We start from the raw sequence: 12,417 nt of genomic DNA on the forward strand, positions 1-12,417 counted from the left end.
TTTATTAAACCAATCTTTCAGTCTCCTTAGAGCCTGTCAAAAATTGCCAATGCTGACTGTATTTCAAGTCATCATGGCGGGGTATTGGGTAAAGTTTTCAATTAGCAATAATCACGCCTCGGATTGACCTCATGGGCTACGATACTGCCACTGCGCAAAGCTAGCTGTTCAAGTGGGCCAGCTTTTAAGAGCTACCACGTAAGGACACTTTAAGACAGCGGTGAGAAAAAGTTCATGACCATAAGCCATTGCAAAGGATTATGGGAGGCAATATTCTAATTAGGCCCGCTTCCTCCTACAGGGAAGCTTAAACCCCAACAAATTCCTCGGTCTTCTTATATGGCATCTTGGAATGGTTCCAAACCTATAACAGAGAGTGAGGGCAACCATATCTTGCAGCAAACCTTGTACAATTTTTTTTCTCTCTTTGGAAACAGTTTTGCCAAGATTCTACTACAGCAGCCATTAGGCAGAGTACACAATCGCTGGTCTACGTTCGTCCCCAAAGTCACACATTTCATGACTCCATCGATAGGAATGACCCTTGCCTAGCACCTGTCTTCTCTTCATCCACACTCAACAGGGCTGAAAGAACATTTGTGGTGGCTTTTTCAAAATTCCATGGTGTTCATTAGTAAGTGCTAGCGACCACCCAGCTATTCCTAAGGTTTGGTCTGATTGTCTCAAGCGGCAATTCACTGCCTTGATCCAGAAAATCTTTTTTTCCCAGAAATTCAATCAAACGTTACGTTCTGTTGGAAGACGTAATATAGGTCTCCAATTCTTTATTTCTTCCATTGCATTGAAGCATACAATAAATCAAAAGAAGTCAGGATAAAAAAATGATGAAAAAAAAGCTGAAAACTTAAAATAAAAAGTGAAATTCTGGCTTAAAACTGGTCTCCAGAAAACATAGATAATAAAAATGATCAAGCCTAGGAAATGATTGTCGCTGCCTGCTTGATGTGGAAAGTAAGAGCCAAAGAAGACGGGTGCCGTGGCTGAAATTATCCTTCGTCAGAATTGGTGAAGTTCTCTATTTTTGTCAAACAAGTAAACACAGGGGAAAGCGCGAACGCAGTCCCCCACTACCATAAATTATGCAGTCGAGTTTCCCACATTTGAGGAAATCGCAGAGGTCAACTGGTACGGAGTGCAATGAACCAGCCTCACTCTGGGAGAGCCACCTTAGGGATCATGGCTATTGCTCCCCTGCCAGGTAAGTATGACATGGCGGGTACATTCAAAGGCACGCACGCTGGGAAGCCTTTCCTTTAGGCTGTGGTGAAATAATAAAACAAGTTAAAAAAAAAAAAAGCAAATAAATAATCCAAATGATAGAAGGCTACAAAAGATTAGCAAACCTCGTGGCTGATCGTTGTTTTCCTTAGCTACCAGTAATTTTAGTGCCTTCAGGTGGTTAGGTGTGAATAATTGAGCTGGATTCAGGGTGCGAAGGAGCAATTTGCATAAAGGCAAATGCTAGGCCAATGAGCCGAAGGATGGGAATTCGTAGCATGTAGTGAGAATAGTGTGCTGCCGGAAACAAGTGAATTCAGTGGGAGAGAAAGGTAAAAGGGAAATGCTAAGAAGCCAGCGGAAGGAATGGTGCAACAGAGCTCAGGAAGAAACGGGAGTCACGTAAGACACGCCCTAGACATGGGGCGCCATAAACTTTTATTAAACCAATCTTTCAGTCTCCTTAGAGCCTGTCAAAAATTGCCAATGCTGACTGTATTTCAAGTCATCATGGCGGGGTATTGGGTAAAGTTTTCAAATAGCAATAATCACGCCTCGGATTGACCTCATGGGCTACGATACTGCCACTGCGCAAAGCTAGCTGTTCAAGTGGGCCAGCTTTTAAGAGCTACCACGTAAGGAAACTTTAAGACAGCGGTGAGAAAAAGTTCATGACCATAAGCCATTGCAAAGGATTATGGGAGGCAATATTCTAATTAGGCCTGCTTCCTCCTACAGGGAAGCTTAAACCCCAACAAATTCCTCGGTCTTCTTATATGGCATCTTGGAATGGTTCCAAACCTATAACAGAGAGTGAGGGCAACCATATCTTGCAGCAAACCTTGTACAATTTTTTTTCTCTCTTTGGAAACAGTTTTGCCAAGATTCTACTACAGCAGCCATTAGGCAGAGTACACAATCCGCTGGTCTACGTTCGTCCCCAAAGTCACACATTTCATGACTCCATCGATAGGAATGACCCTTGCCTAGCACCTGTCTTCTCTTCATCCACACTCAACAGGGCTGAAAGAACATTTGTGGTGGCTTTTTCAAAATTCCATGGTGTTCATTAGTAAGTGCTAGCGACCACCCAGCTATTCCTAAGGTTTGGTCTGATTGTCTCAAGCGGCAATTCACTGCCTTGATCCAGAAAATCTTTTTTTCCCAGAAATTCAATCAAACGTTACGTTCTGTTGGAAGACGTAATATAGGTCTCCAATTCTTTATTTCTTCCATTGCATTGAAGCATACAATAAATCAAAAGAAGTCAGGATAAAAAAATGATGAAAAAAAAGCTGAAAAGTTAAAATAAAAAGTGAAATTCTGGCTTAAAACTGGTCTCCAGAAAACATAGATAATAAAAATGATCAAGCCTAGGAAATGATTGTCGCTGCCTGCTTGATGTGGAAAGTAAGAGCCAAAGAAGACGGGTGCCGTGGCTGAAATTATCCTTCGTCAGAATTGGTGAAGTTCTCTATTTTTGTCAAACAAGTAAACACAGGGGAAAGCGCGAACGCAGTCCCCCACTACCATAAATTATGCAGTCGAGTTTCCCACATTTGAGGAAATCGCAGAGGTCAACTGGTACGGACTGCAATGAACCAGCCTCACTCTGGGAGATCCAACTTAGGGATCATGGCTATTGCTCCCCTGCCAGGTAAGTATGACATGACGGGTACATTCAAAGGCACGCCCGCTGGGAAGCCTTTCCTTTAGGCTGTGGTGAAATAATAAAGCAAGTTAAAAAAAAAAAAAAAGCAAATAAATAATCCAAATGATAGAAGGCTACAAAAGATTACCAAACCTCGTGGCTGATCATTGTTTTCCTTAGCTACCAGTAATTTTAGTGCCTTCAGGTGGTTAGGTGTGAATAATTGAGCTGGATTCAGGGTGCGAAGGAGCAATTTGCATAAAGGCAAATGCTAGGCCAATGAGCCGAAGGATGGGAATTCGTAGCATGTAGTGAGAATAGTGTGCTGCCGGAAACAAGTGAATTCAGTGGGAGAGAAAGGTAAAAGGGAAATGCTAAGAAGCCAGCGGAAGGAATGGTGCAACAGAGCTCAGGAAGAAACGGGAGTCACGTAAGACACGCCCTAGACATGGGGCGCCATAAACTTTTATTAAACCAATCTTTCAGTCTCCTTAGAGCCTGTCAAAAATTGCCAATGCTGACTGTATTTCAAGTCATCATGGCGGGGTATTGGGTAAAGTTTTCAATTAGCAATAATCACGCCTCGGATTGACCTCATGGGCTACGATACTGCCACTGCGCAAAGTTAACTGTTCAAGTGGGCCAGCTTTTAAGAGCTACCACGTAAGGACACTTTAAGACAGCGGTGAGAAAAAGTTCATGACCATAAGCCATTGCAAAGGATTGTGGGAGGCAATATTCTAATTAGGCCCGCTTCCTCCTACAGGGAAGCTTAAACCCCAACAAATTCCTCGGTCTTCTTATATGGCATCTTGGAATGGTTCCAAACCTATAACAGAGAGTGAGGGCAACCATATCTTGCAGCAAACCTTGTACAATTTTTTTTCTCTCTTTGGAAACAGTTTTGCCAAGATTCTACTACAGCAGCCATTAGGCAGAGTACACAATCCGCTGGTCTACGTTCGTCCCCAAAGTCACACATTTCATGACTCCATCGATAGGAATGACCCTTGCCTAGCACCTGTCTTCTCTTCATCCACACTCAACAGGGCTGAAAGAACATTTGTGGTGGCTTTTTCAAAATTCCATGGTGTTCATTAGTAAGTGCTAGCGACCACCCAGCTATTCCTAAGGTTTGGTCTGATTGTCTCAAGCGGCAATTCACTGCCTTGATCCAGAAAATCTTTTTTTCCCAGAAATTCAATCAAACGTTACGTTCTGTTGGAAGACGTAATATAGGTCTCCAATTCTTTATTTCTTCCATTGCATTGAAGCATACAATAAATCAAAAGAAGTCAGGATAAAAAAATGATGAAAAAAAAGCTGAAAAGTTAAAATAAAAAGTGAAATTCTGGCTTAAAACTGGTCTCCAGAAAACATAGATAATAAAAATGATCAAGCCTAGGAAATGATTGTCGCTGCCTGCTTGATGTGGAAAGTAAGAGCCAAAGAAGACGGGTGCCGTGGCTGAAATTATCCTTCGTCAGAATTGGTGAAGTTCTCTATTTTTGTCAAACAAGCAAACACAGGGGAAAGCGCGAACGCAGTCCCCCACTACCATAAATTATGCAGTCGAGTTTCCCACATTTGAGGAAATCGCAGAGGTCAACTGGTACGGAGTGCAATGAACCAGCCTCACTCTGGGAGAGCCACCTTAGGGATCATGGCTATTGCTCCCCTGCCAGGTAAGTATGACATGACGGGTACATTCAAAGGCACGCCCGCTGGGAAGCCTTTCCTTTAGGCTGTGGTGAAATAATAAAGTAAGTTTAAAAAAAAAAAAAGCAAATAAATAATGCAAATGATAGAAGGCTACAAAAGATTACCAAACCTCGTGGCTGATCATTGTTTTCCTTAGCTACCAGTAATTTTAGTGCCTTCAGGTGGTTAGGTGTGAATAATTGAGCTGGATTCAGGGTGCGAAGGAGCAATTTGCATAAAGGCAAATGCTAGGCCAATGAGCCGAAGGATGGGAATTCGTAGCATGTAGTGAGAATAGTGTGCTGCCGGAAACAAGTGAATTCAGTGGGAGAGAAAGGTAAAAGGGAAATGCTAAGAAGCCAGCGGAAGGAATGGTGCAACAGAGCTCAGGAAGAAACGGGAGTCACGTAAGACACGCCCTAGACATGGGGCGCCATAAACTTTTATTAAACCAATCTTTCAGTCTCCTTAGAGCCTGTCAAAAATTGCCAATGCTGACTGTATTTCAAGTCATCATGGCAGGGTATTGGGTAAAGTTTTCAATTAGCAATAATCACGCCTCGGATTGACCTCATGGGCTACAATACTGCCACTGCGCAAAGCTAGCTGTTCAAGTGGGCCAGCTTTTAAGAGCTACCACGTAAGGACACTTTAAGACAGCGGTGAGAAAAAGTTCATGACCATAAGCCATTGCAAAGGATTATGGGAGGCAATATTCTAATTAGGCCCGCTTCCTCCTACAGGGAAGCTTAAACCCCAACAAATTCCTCGGTCTTCTTATATGGCATCTTGGAATGGTTCCAAACCTATAACAGAGAGTGAGGGCAACCATATCTTGCAGCAAACCTTGTACAATTTTTTTTCTCTCTTTGGAAACAGTTTTGCCAAGATTCTACTACAGCAGCCATTAGGCAGAGTACACAATCCGCTGGTCTACGTTCGTCCCCAAAGTCACACATTTCATGACTCCATCGATAGGAATGACCCTTGCCTAGCACCTGTCTTCTCTTCATCCACACTCAACAGGGCTGAAAGAACATTTGTGGTGGCTTTTTCAAAATTCCATGGTGTTCATTAGTAAGTGCTAGCGACCACCCAGCTATTCCTAAGGTTTGGTCTGATTGTCTCAAGCGGCAATTCACTGCCTTGATCCAGAAAATCTTTTTTTCCCAGAAATTCAATCAAACGTTACGTTCTGTTGGAAGACGTAATATAGGTCTCCAATTCTTTATTTCTTCCATTGCATTGAAGCATACAATAAATCAAAAGAAGTCAGGATAAAAAAATGATGAAAAAAAAGCTGAAAAGTTAAAATAAAAAGTGAAATTCTGGCTTAAAACTGGTCTCCAGAAAACATAGATAATAAAAATGATCAAGCCTAGGAAATGATTGTCGCTGCCTGCTTGATGTGGAAAGTAAGAGCCAAAGAAGACGGGTGCCGTGGCTGAAATTATCCTTCGTCAGAATTGGTGAAGTTCTCTATTTTTGTCAAACAAGCAAACACAGGGGAAAGCGCCAACGCAGTCCCCCACTACCATAAATTATGCAGTCGAGGTTTCCCACATTTGAGGAAATCGCAGAGGTCAACTGGTACGGAGTGCAATGAACCAGCCTCACTCTGGGAGAGCCACCTTAGGGATCATGGCTATTGCTCCCCTGCCAGGTAAGTATGACATGATGGGTACATTCAAAGGCACGCCCGCTGGGAAGCCTTTCCTTTAGGCTGTGGTGAAATAATAAAGCAAGTTTAAAAAAAAAAAAAAAAGAAGAGCAAATAAATAATCCAAATGATAGAAGGCTACAAAAGATTACCAAACCTCGTGGCTGATCGTTGTTTTCCTTAGCTACCAGTAATTTTAGTGCCTTCAGGTGGTTAGGTGTGAATAATTGAGCTGGATTCAGGGTGCGAAGGAGCAATTTGCATAAAGGCAAATGCTAGGCCAATGAGCCGAAGGATGGGAATTCGTAGCATGTAGTGAGAATAGTGTGCTGCCGGAAACAAGTGGATTCAGTGGGAGAGAAAGGTAAAAGGGAAATGCAAGGAAGCCAGCGGAAGGAATGGTGCAACAGAGCTCAGGAAGAAACGGGAGTCACGTAAGACACGCCCTAGACATGGGGCGCCATAAACTTTTTTTAAACCAATCTTTCAGTCTCCTTAGAGCCTGTCAAAAATTGCCAATGCTGACTGTATTTCAAGTCATCATGGCGGGGTATTGGGTAAAGTTTTCAATTAGCAATAATCACGCCTCGGATTGACCTCATGGGCTACGATACTGCCACTGCGCAAAGTTAACTGTTCAAGTGGGCCAGCTTTTAAGAGCTACCACGTAAGGACACTTTAAGACAGCGGTGAGAAAAAGTTCATGACCATAAGCCATTGCAAAGGATTGTGGGAGGCAATATTCTAATTAGGCCCGCTTCCTCCTACAGGGAAGCTTAAACCCCAACAAATTCCTCGGTCTTCTTATATGGCATCTTGGAATGGTTCCAAACCTATAACAGAGAGTGAGGGCAACCATATCTTGCAGCAAACCTTGTACAATTTTTTTTCTCTCTTTGGAAACAGTTTTGCCAAGATTCTACTACAGCAGCCATTAGGCAGAGTACACAATCCGCTGGTCTACGTTCGTCCCCAAAGTCACACATTTCATGACTCCATCGATAGGAATGACCCTTGCCTAGCACCTGTCTTCTCTTCATCCACACTCAACAGGGCTGAAAGAACATTTGTGGTGGCTTTTTCAAAATTCCATGGTGTTCATTAGTAAGTGCTAGCGACCACCCAGCTATACCTAAGGTTTGGTCTGATTGTCTCAAGCGGCAATTCACTGCCTTGATCCAGAAAATCTTTTTTTCCCAGAAATTCAATCAAACGTTACGTTCTGTTGGAAGACGTAATATAGGTCTCCAATTCTTTATTTCTTCCATTGCATTGAAGCATACAATAAATCAAAAGAAGTCAGGATAAAAAAATGATGAAAAAAAAGCTGAAAAGTTAAAATAAAAAGTGAAATTCTGGCTTAAAACTGGTCTCCAGAAAACATAGATAATAAAAAATGATCAAGCCTAGGAAATGATTGTCGCTGCCTGCTTGATGTGGAAAGTAAGAGCCAAAGAAGACGGGTGCCGTGGCTGAAATTATCCTTCGTCAGAATTGGTGAAGTTCTCTATTTTTGTCAAACAAGCAAACACAGGGAAAAGCGCGAACGCAGTCCCCCACTACCATAAATTATGCAGTCGAGTTTCCCACATTTGAGGAAATCGCAGAGGTCAACTGGTACAGAGTGCAATGAACCAGCCTCACTCTGGGAGAGCCACCTTAGGGATCATGGCTATTGCTCCCCTGCCAGGTAAGTATGACATGACGGGTACATTCAAAGGCACGCCCGCTGGGAAGCCTTTCCTTTAGGCTGTGGTGAAATAATAAAGCAAGTTAAAAAAAAAAAAAGAAGAGCAAATAAATAATCCAAATGATAGAAGGCTACAAAAGATTACCAAACCTCGTGGCTGATCGTTGTTTTCCTTAGCTACCAGTAATTTTAGTGCCTTCAGGTGGTTAGGTGTGAATAATTGAGCTGGATTCAGGGTGCGAAGGAGCAATTTGCATAAAGGCAAATGCTAGGCCAATGAGCCGAAGGATGGGAATTCGTAGCATGTAGTGAGAATAGTGTGCTGCCGGAAACAAGTGGATTCAGTGGGAGAGAAAGGTAAAAGGGAAATGCAAGGAAGCCAGCGGAAGGAATGGTGCAACAGAGCTCAGGAAGAAACGGGAGTCACGTAAGACACGCCCTAGACATGGGGCGCCATAAACTTTTTTTAAACCAATCTTTCAGTCTCCTTAGAGCCTGTCAAAAATTGCCAATGCTGACTGTATTTCAAGTCATCATGGCGGGGTATTGGGTAAAGTTTTCAATTAGCAATAATCACGCCTCGGATTGACCTCATGGGCTACGATACTGCCACTGCGCAAAGTTAACTGTTCAAGTGGGCCAGCGTTTAAGAGCTACCACGTAAGGACACTTTAAGACAGCGGTGAGAAAAAGTTCATGACCATAAGCCATTGCAAAGGATTGTGGGAGGCAATATTCTAATTAGGCCCGCTTCCTCCTACAGGGAAGCTTAAACCCCAACAAATTCCTCGGTCTTCTTATATGGCATCTTGGAATGGTTCCAAACCTATAACAGAGAGTGAGGGCAACCATATCTTGCAGCAAACCTTGTACAATTTTTTTTCTCTCTTTGGAAACGGTTTTGCCAAGATTCTACTACAGCAGCCATTAGGCAGAGTACACAATCCGCTGGTCTACGTTCGTCCCCAAAGTCACACATTTCATGACTCCATCGATAGGAATGACCCTTGCCTAGCACCTGTCTTCTCTTCATCCACACTCAACAGGGCTGAAAGAACATTTGTGGTGGCTTTTTCAAAATTCCATGGTGTTCATTAGTAAGTGCTAGCGACCACCCAGCTATTCCTAAGGTTTGGTCTGATTGTCTCAAGCGGCAATTCACTGCCTTGATCCAGAAAATCTTTTTTTCCCAGAAATTCAATCAAACGTTACGTTCTGTTGGAAGACGTAATATAGGTCTCCAATTCTTTATTTCTTCCATTGCATTGAAGCATACAATAAATCAAAAGAAGTCAGGATAAAAAAATGATGAAAAAAAAGCTGAAAAGTTAAAATAAAAAGTGAAATTCTGGCTTAAAACTGGTCTCCAGAAAACATAGATAATAAAAATGATCAAGCCTAGGAAATGATTGTCGCTGCCTGCTTGATGTGGAAAGTAAGAGCCAAAGAAGACGGGTGCCGTGGCTGAAATTATCCTTCATCAGAATTGGTGAAGTTCTCTATTTTTGTCAAACAAGCAAACACAGGGGAAAGCGCGAACGCAGTCCCCCACTACCATAAATTATGCAGTCGAGTTTCCCACATTTGAGGAAATCGCAGAGGTCAACTGGTACGGAGTGCAATGAACCAGCCTCACTCTGGGAGAGCCACCTTAGGGATCATGGCTATTGCTCCCCTGCCAGGTAAGTATGACATGACGGGTACATTCAAAGGCACGCCCGCTGGGAAGCCTTTCCTTTAGGCTGTGGTGAAATAATAAAGCAAGTTAAAAAAAAAAAAAAAAAGAAGAGCAAATAAATAATCCAAATGATAGAAGGCTACAAAAGATTACCAAACCTCGTGGCTGATCGTTGTTTTCCTTAGCTACCAGTAATTTTAGTGCCTTCAGGTGGTTAGGTGTGAATAATTGAGCTGGATTCAGGGTGCAAAGGAGCAATTTGCATAAAGGCAAATGCTAGGCCAATGAGCCGAAGGATGGGAATTCGTAGCATGTAGTGAGAATAGTGTGCTGCCGGAAACAAGTGAATTCAGTGGGAGAGAAAGGTAAAAGGGAAATGCTAAGAAGCCAGCGGAAGGAATAGTGCAACAGAGCTCAGGAAGAAACGGGAGTCACGTAAGACACGCCCTAGACATGGGGCGCCATAAACTTTTATTAAACCAATCTTTCAGTCTCCTTAGAGCCTGTCAAAAATTGCCAATGCTGACTGTATTTCAAGTCATCATGGCAGGGTATTGGGTAAAGTTTTCAATTAGCAATAATCACGCCTCGGATTGACCTCATGGGCTACGATACTGCCACTGCGCAAAGCTAGCTGTTCAAGTGGGCCAGCTTTTAAGAGCTACCACGTAAGGACACTTTAAGACAGCGGTGAGAAAAAGTTCATGACCATAAGCCATTGCAAAGGATTATGGGAGGCAATATTCTAATTAGGCCCGCTTCCTCCTACAGGGAAGCTTAAACCCCAACAAATTCCTCGGTCTTCTTATATGGCATCTTGGAATGGTTCCAAACCTATAACAGAGAGTGAGGGCAACCATATCTTGCAGCAAACCTTGTACAATTTTTTTTCTCTCTTTGGAAACAGTTTTGCCAAGATTCTACTACAGCAGCCATTAGGCAGAGTACACAATCCGCTGGTCTACGTTCGTCCCCAAAGTCACACATTTCATGACTCCATCGATAGGAATGACCCTTGCCTAGCACCTGTCTTCTCTTCATCCACACTCAACAGGGCTGAAAGAACATTTGTGGTGGCTTTTTCAAAATTCCATGGTGTTCATTAGTAAGTGCTAGCGACCACCCAGCTATTCCTAAGGTTTGGTCTGATTGTCTCAAGCGGCAATTCACTGCCTTGATCCAGAAAATCTTTTTTTCCCAGAAATTCAATCAAACGTTACGTTCTGTTGGAAGACGTAATATAGGTCTCCAATTCTTTATTTCTTCCATTGCATTGAAGCATACAATAAATCAAAAGAAGTCAGGATAAAAAAATGATGAAAAAAAAGCTGAAAAGTTAAAATAAAAAGTGAAATTCTGGCTTAAAACTGGTCTCCAGAAAACATAGATAATAAAAATGATCAAGCCTAGGAAATGATTGTCGCTGCCTGCTTGATGTGGAAAGTAAGAGCCAAAGAAGACGGGTGCCGTGGCTGAAATTATCCTTCGTCAGAATTGGTGAAGTTCTCTATTTTTGTCAAACAAGCAAACACAGGGGAAAGCGCGAACGCAGTCCCCCACTACCATAAATTATGCAGTCGAGTTTCCCACATTTGAGGAAATCGCAGAGGTCAACTGGTACGGAGTGCAATGAACCAGCCTCACTCTGGGAGAGCCACCTTAGGGATCATGGCTATTGCTCCCCTGCCAGGTAAGTATGACATGATGGGTACATTCAAAGGCACGCCCGCTGGGAAGCCTTTCCTTTAGGCTGTGGTGAAATAATAAAGCAAGTTTAAAAAAAAAAAAAAAAAAGAAGAGCAAATAAATAATCCAAATGATAGAAGGCTACAAAAGATTACCAAACCTCGTGGCTGATCGTTGTTTTCCTTAGCTACCAGTAATTTTAGTGCCTTCAGGTGGTTAGGTGTGAATAATTGAGCTGGATTCAGGGTGCGAAGGAGCAATTTGCATAAAGGCAAATGCTAGGCCAATGAGCCGAAGGATGGGAATTCGTAGCATGTAGTGAGAATAGTGTGCTGCCGGAAACAAGTGGATTCAGTGGGAGAGAAAGGTAAAAGGGAAATGCAAGGAAGCCAGCGGAAGGAATGGTGCAACAGAGCTCAGGAAGAAACGGGAGTCACGTAAGACACGCCCTAGACATGGGGCGCCATAAACTTTTTTTAAACCAATCTTTCAGTCTCCTTAGAGCCTGTCAAAAATTGCCAATGCTGACTGTATTTCAAGTCATCATGGCGGGGTATTGGGTAAAGTTTTCAATTAGCAATAATCACGCCTCGGATTGACCTCATGGGCTACGATACTGCCACTGCGCAAAGTTAACTGTTCAAGTGGGCCAGCTTTTAAGAGCTACCACGTAAGGACACTTTAAGACAGCGGTGAGAAAAAGTTCATGACCATAAGCCATTGCAAAGGATTGTGGGAGGCAATATTCTAATTAGGCCCGCTTCCTCCTACAGGGAAGCTTAAACCCCAACAAATTCCTCGGTCTTCTTATATGGCATCTTGGAATGGTTCCAAACCTATAACAGAGAGTGAGGGCAGCCATATCTTGCAGCAAACCTTGTACAATTTTTTTTCTCTCTTTGGAAACAGTTTTGCCAAGATTCTACTACAGCAGCCATTAGGCAGAGTACACAATCCGCTGGTCTACGTTCGTCCCCAAAGTCACACATTTCATGACTCCATCGATAGGAATGACCCTTGCCTAGCACCTGTCTTCTCTTCATCCACACTCAACAGGGCTGAAAGAACATTTGTGGTGGCTTTTTCAAAATTCCATGGTGTTCATTAGTAAG

The 12,417-nt window shown here is 42.8% G+C and overlaps 15 non-coding genes across 15 annotated transcripts; all 15 read right to left on the reverse strand.

Moving 5' to 3' along the window:
- Positions 1-21: 21 nt before the first annotated feature.
- LOC134592345 (U4 spliceosomal RNA) lies at positions 22-162 on the reverse strand. The gene has a single exon (XR_010088986.1). It is a non-coding gene; the product is annotated as a U4 spliceosomal RNA (small nuclear RNA).
- An 898-nt stretch (positions 163-1,060) lies between these two features.
- On the reverse strand, positions 1,061-1,227 carry LOC134589938 (U1 spliceosomal RNA). The gene has a single exon (XR_010086937.1). It is a non-coding gene; the product is annotated as a U1 spliceosomal RNA (small nuclear RNA).
- A 470-nt stretch (positions 1,228-1,697) lies between these two features.
- On the reverse strand, positions 1,698-1,838 carry LOC134593169 (U4 spliceosomal RNA). Its single transcript, XR_010089690.1, has one exon. It is a non-coding gene; the product is annotated as a U4 spliceosomal RNA (small nuclear RNA).
- Positions 1,839-2,737: 899 nt separating this feature from the next.
- On the reverse strand, positions 2,738-2,904 carry LOC134591426 (U1 spliceosomal RNA). Its single transcript, XR_010088207.1, has one exon. It is a non-coding gene; the product is annotated as a U1 spliceosomal RNA (small nuclear RNA).
- Positions 2,905-3,376: 472 nt separating this feature from the next.
- Positions 3,377-3,517, reverse strand: LOC134592851 (U4 spliceosomal RNA). Its single transcript, XR_010089418.1, has one exon. It is a non-coding gene; the product is annotated as a U4 spliceosomal RNA (small nuclear RNA).
- An 899-nt stretch (positions 3,518-4,416) lies between these two features.
- On the reverse strand, positions 4,417-4,583 carry LOC134589939 (U1 spliceosomal RNA). Its single transcript, XR_010086938.1, has one exon. It is a non-coding gene; the product is annotated as a U1 spliceosomal RNA (small nuclear RNA).
- A 471-nt stretch (positions 4,584-5,054) lies between these two features.
- On the reverse strand, positions 5,055-5,195 carry LOC134593671 (U4 spliceosomal RNA). Its single transcript, XR_010090120.1, has one exon. It is a non-coding gene; the product is annotated as a U4 spliceosomal RNA (small nuclear RNA).
- Positions 5,196-6,094: 899 nt separating this feature from the next.
- LOC134590970 (U1 spliceosomal RNA) lies at positions 6,095-6,262 on the reverse strand. Its single transcript, XR_010087817.1, has one exon. It is a non-coding gene; the product is annotated as a U1 spliceosomal RNA (small nuclear RNA).
- A 479-nt stretch (positions 6,263-6,741) lies between these two features.
- Positions 6,742-6,882, reverse strand: LOC134592852 (U4 spliceosomal RNA). The gene has a single exon (XR_010089419.1). It is a non-coding gene; the product is annotated as a U4 spliceosomal RNA (small nuclear RNA).
- Positions 6,883-7,782: 900 nt separating this feature from the next.
- LOC134590679 (U1 spliceosomal RNA) lies at positions 7,783-7,949 on the reverse strand. The gene has a single exon (XR_010087566.1). It is a non-coding gene; the product is annotated as a U1 spliceosomal RNA (small nuclear RNA).
- Positions 7,950-8,424: 475 nt separating this feature from the next.
- Positions 8,425-8,565, reverse strand: LOC134592854 (U4 spliceosomal RNA). Its single transcript, XR_010089420.1, has one exon. It is a non-coding gene; the product is annotated as a U4 spliceosomal RNA (small nuclear RNA).
- Positions 8,566-9,464: 899 nt separating this feature from the next.
- On the reverse strand, positions 9,465-9,631 carry LOC134589940 (U1 spliceosomal RNA). The gene has a single exon (XR_010086939.1). It is a non-coding gene; the product is annotated as a U1 spliceosomal RNA (small nuclear RNA).
- Positions 9,632-10,110: 479 nt separating this feature from the next.
- Positions 10,111-10,251, reverse strand: LOC134593273 (U4 spliceosomal RNA). Its single transcript, XR_010089778.1, has one exon. It is a non-coding gene; the product is annotated as a U4 spliceosomal RNA (small nuclear RNA).
- An 899-nt stretch (positions 10,252-11,150) lies between these two features.
- Positions 11,151-11,317, reverse strand: LOC134589942 (U1 spliceosomal RNA). The gene has a single exon (XR_010086940.1). It is a non-coding gene; the product is annotated as a U1 spliceosomal RNA (small nuclear RNA).
- Positions 11,318-11,798: 481 nt separating this feature from the next.
- Positions 11,799-11,939, reverse strand: LOC134592855 (U4 spliceosomal RNA). The gene has a single exon (XR_010089421.1). It is a non-coding gene; the product is annotated as a U4 spliceosomal RNA (small nuclear RNA).
- Between the last annotated feature and the right edge of the window lie 478 nt (positions 11,940-12,417).

Source organism: Pelobates fuscus, chromosome 2, assembly GCF_036172605.1.
Source record: "Pelobates fuscus isolate aPelFus1 chromosome 2, aPelFus1.pri, whole genome shotgun sequence".
Classification (NCBI taxonomy): Eukaryota; Metazoa; Chordata; class Amphibia; order Anura; family Pelobatidae; genus Pelobates; species Pelobates fuscus.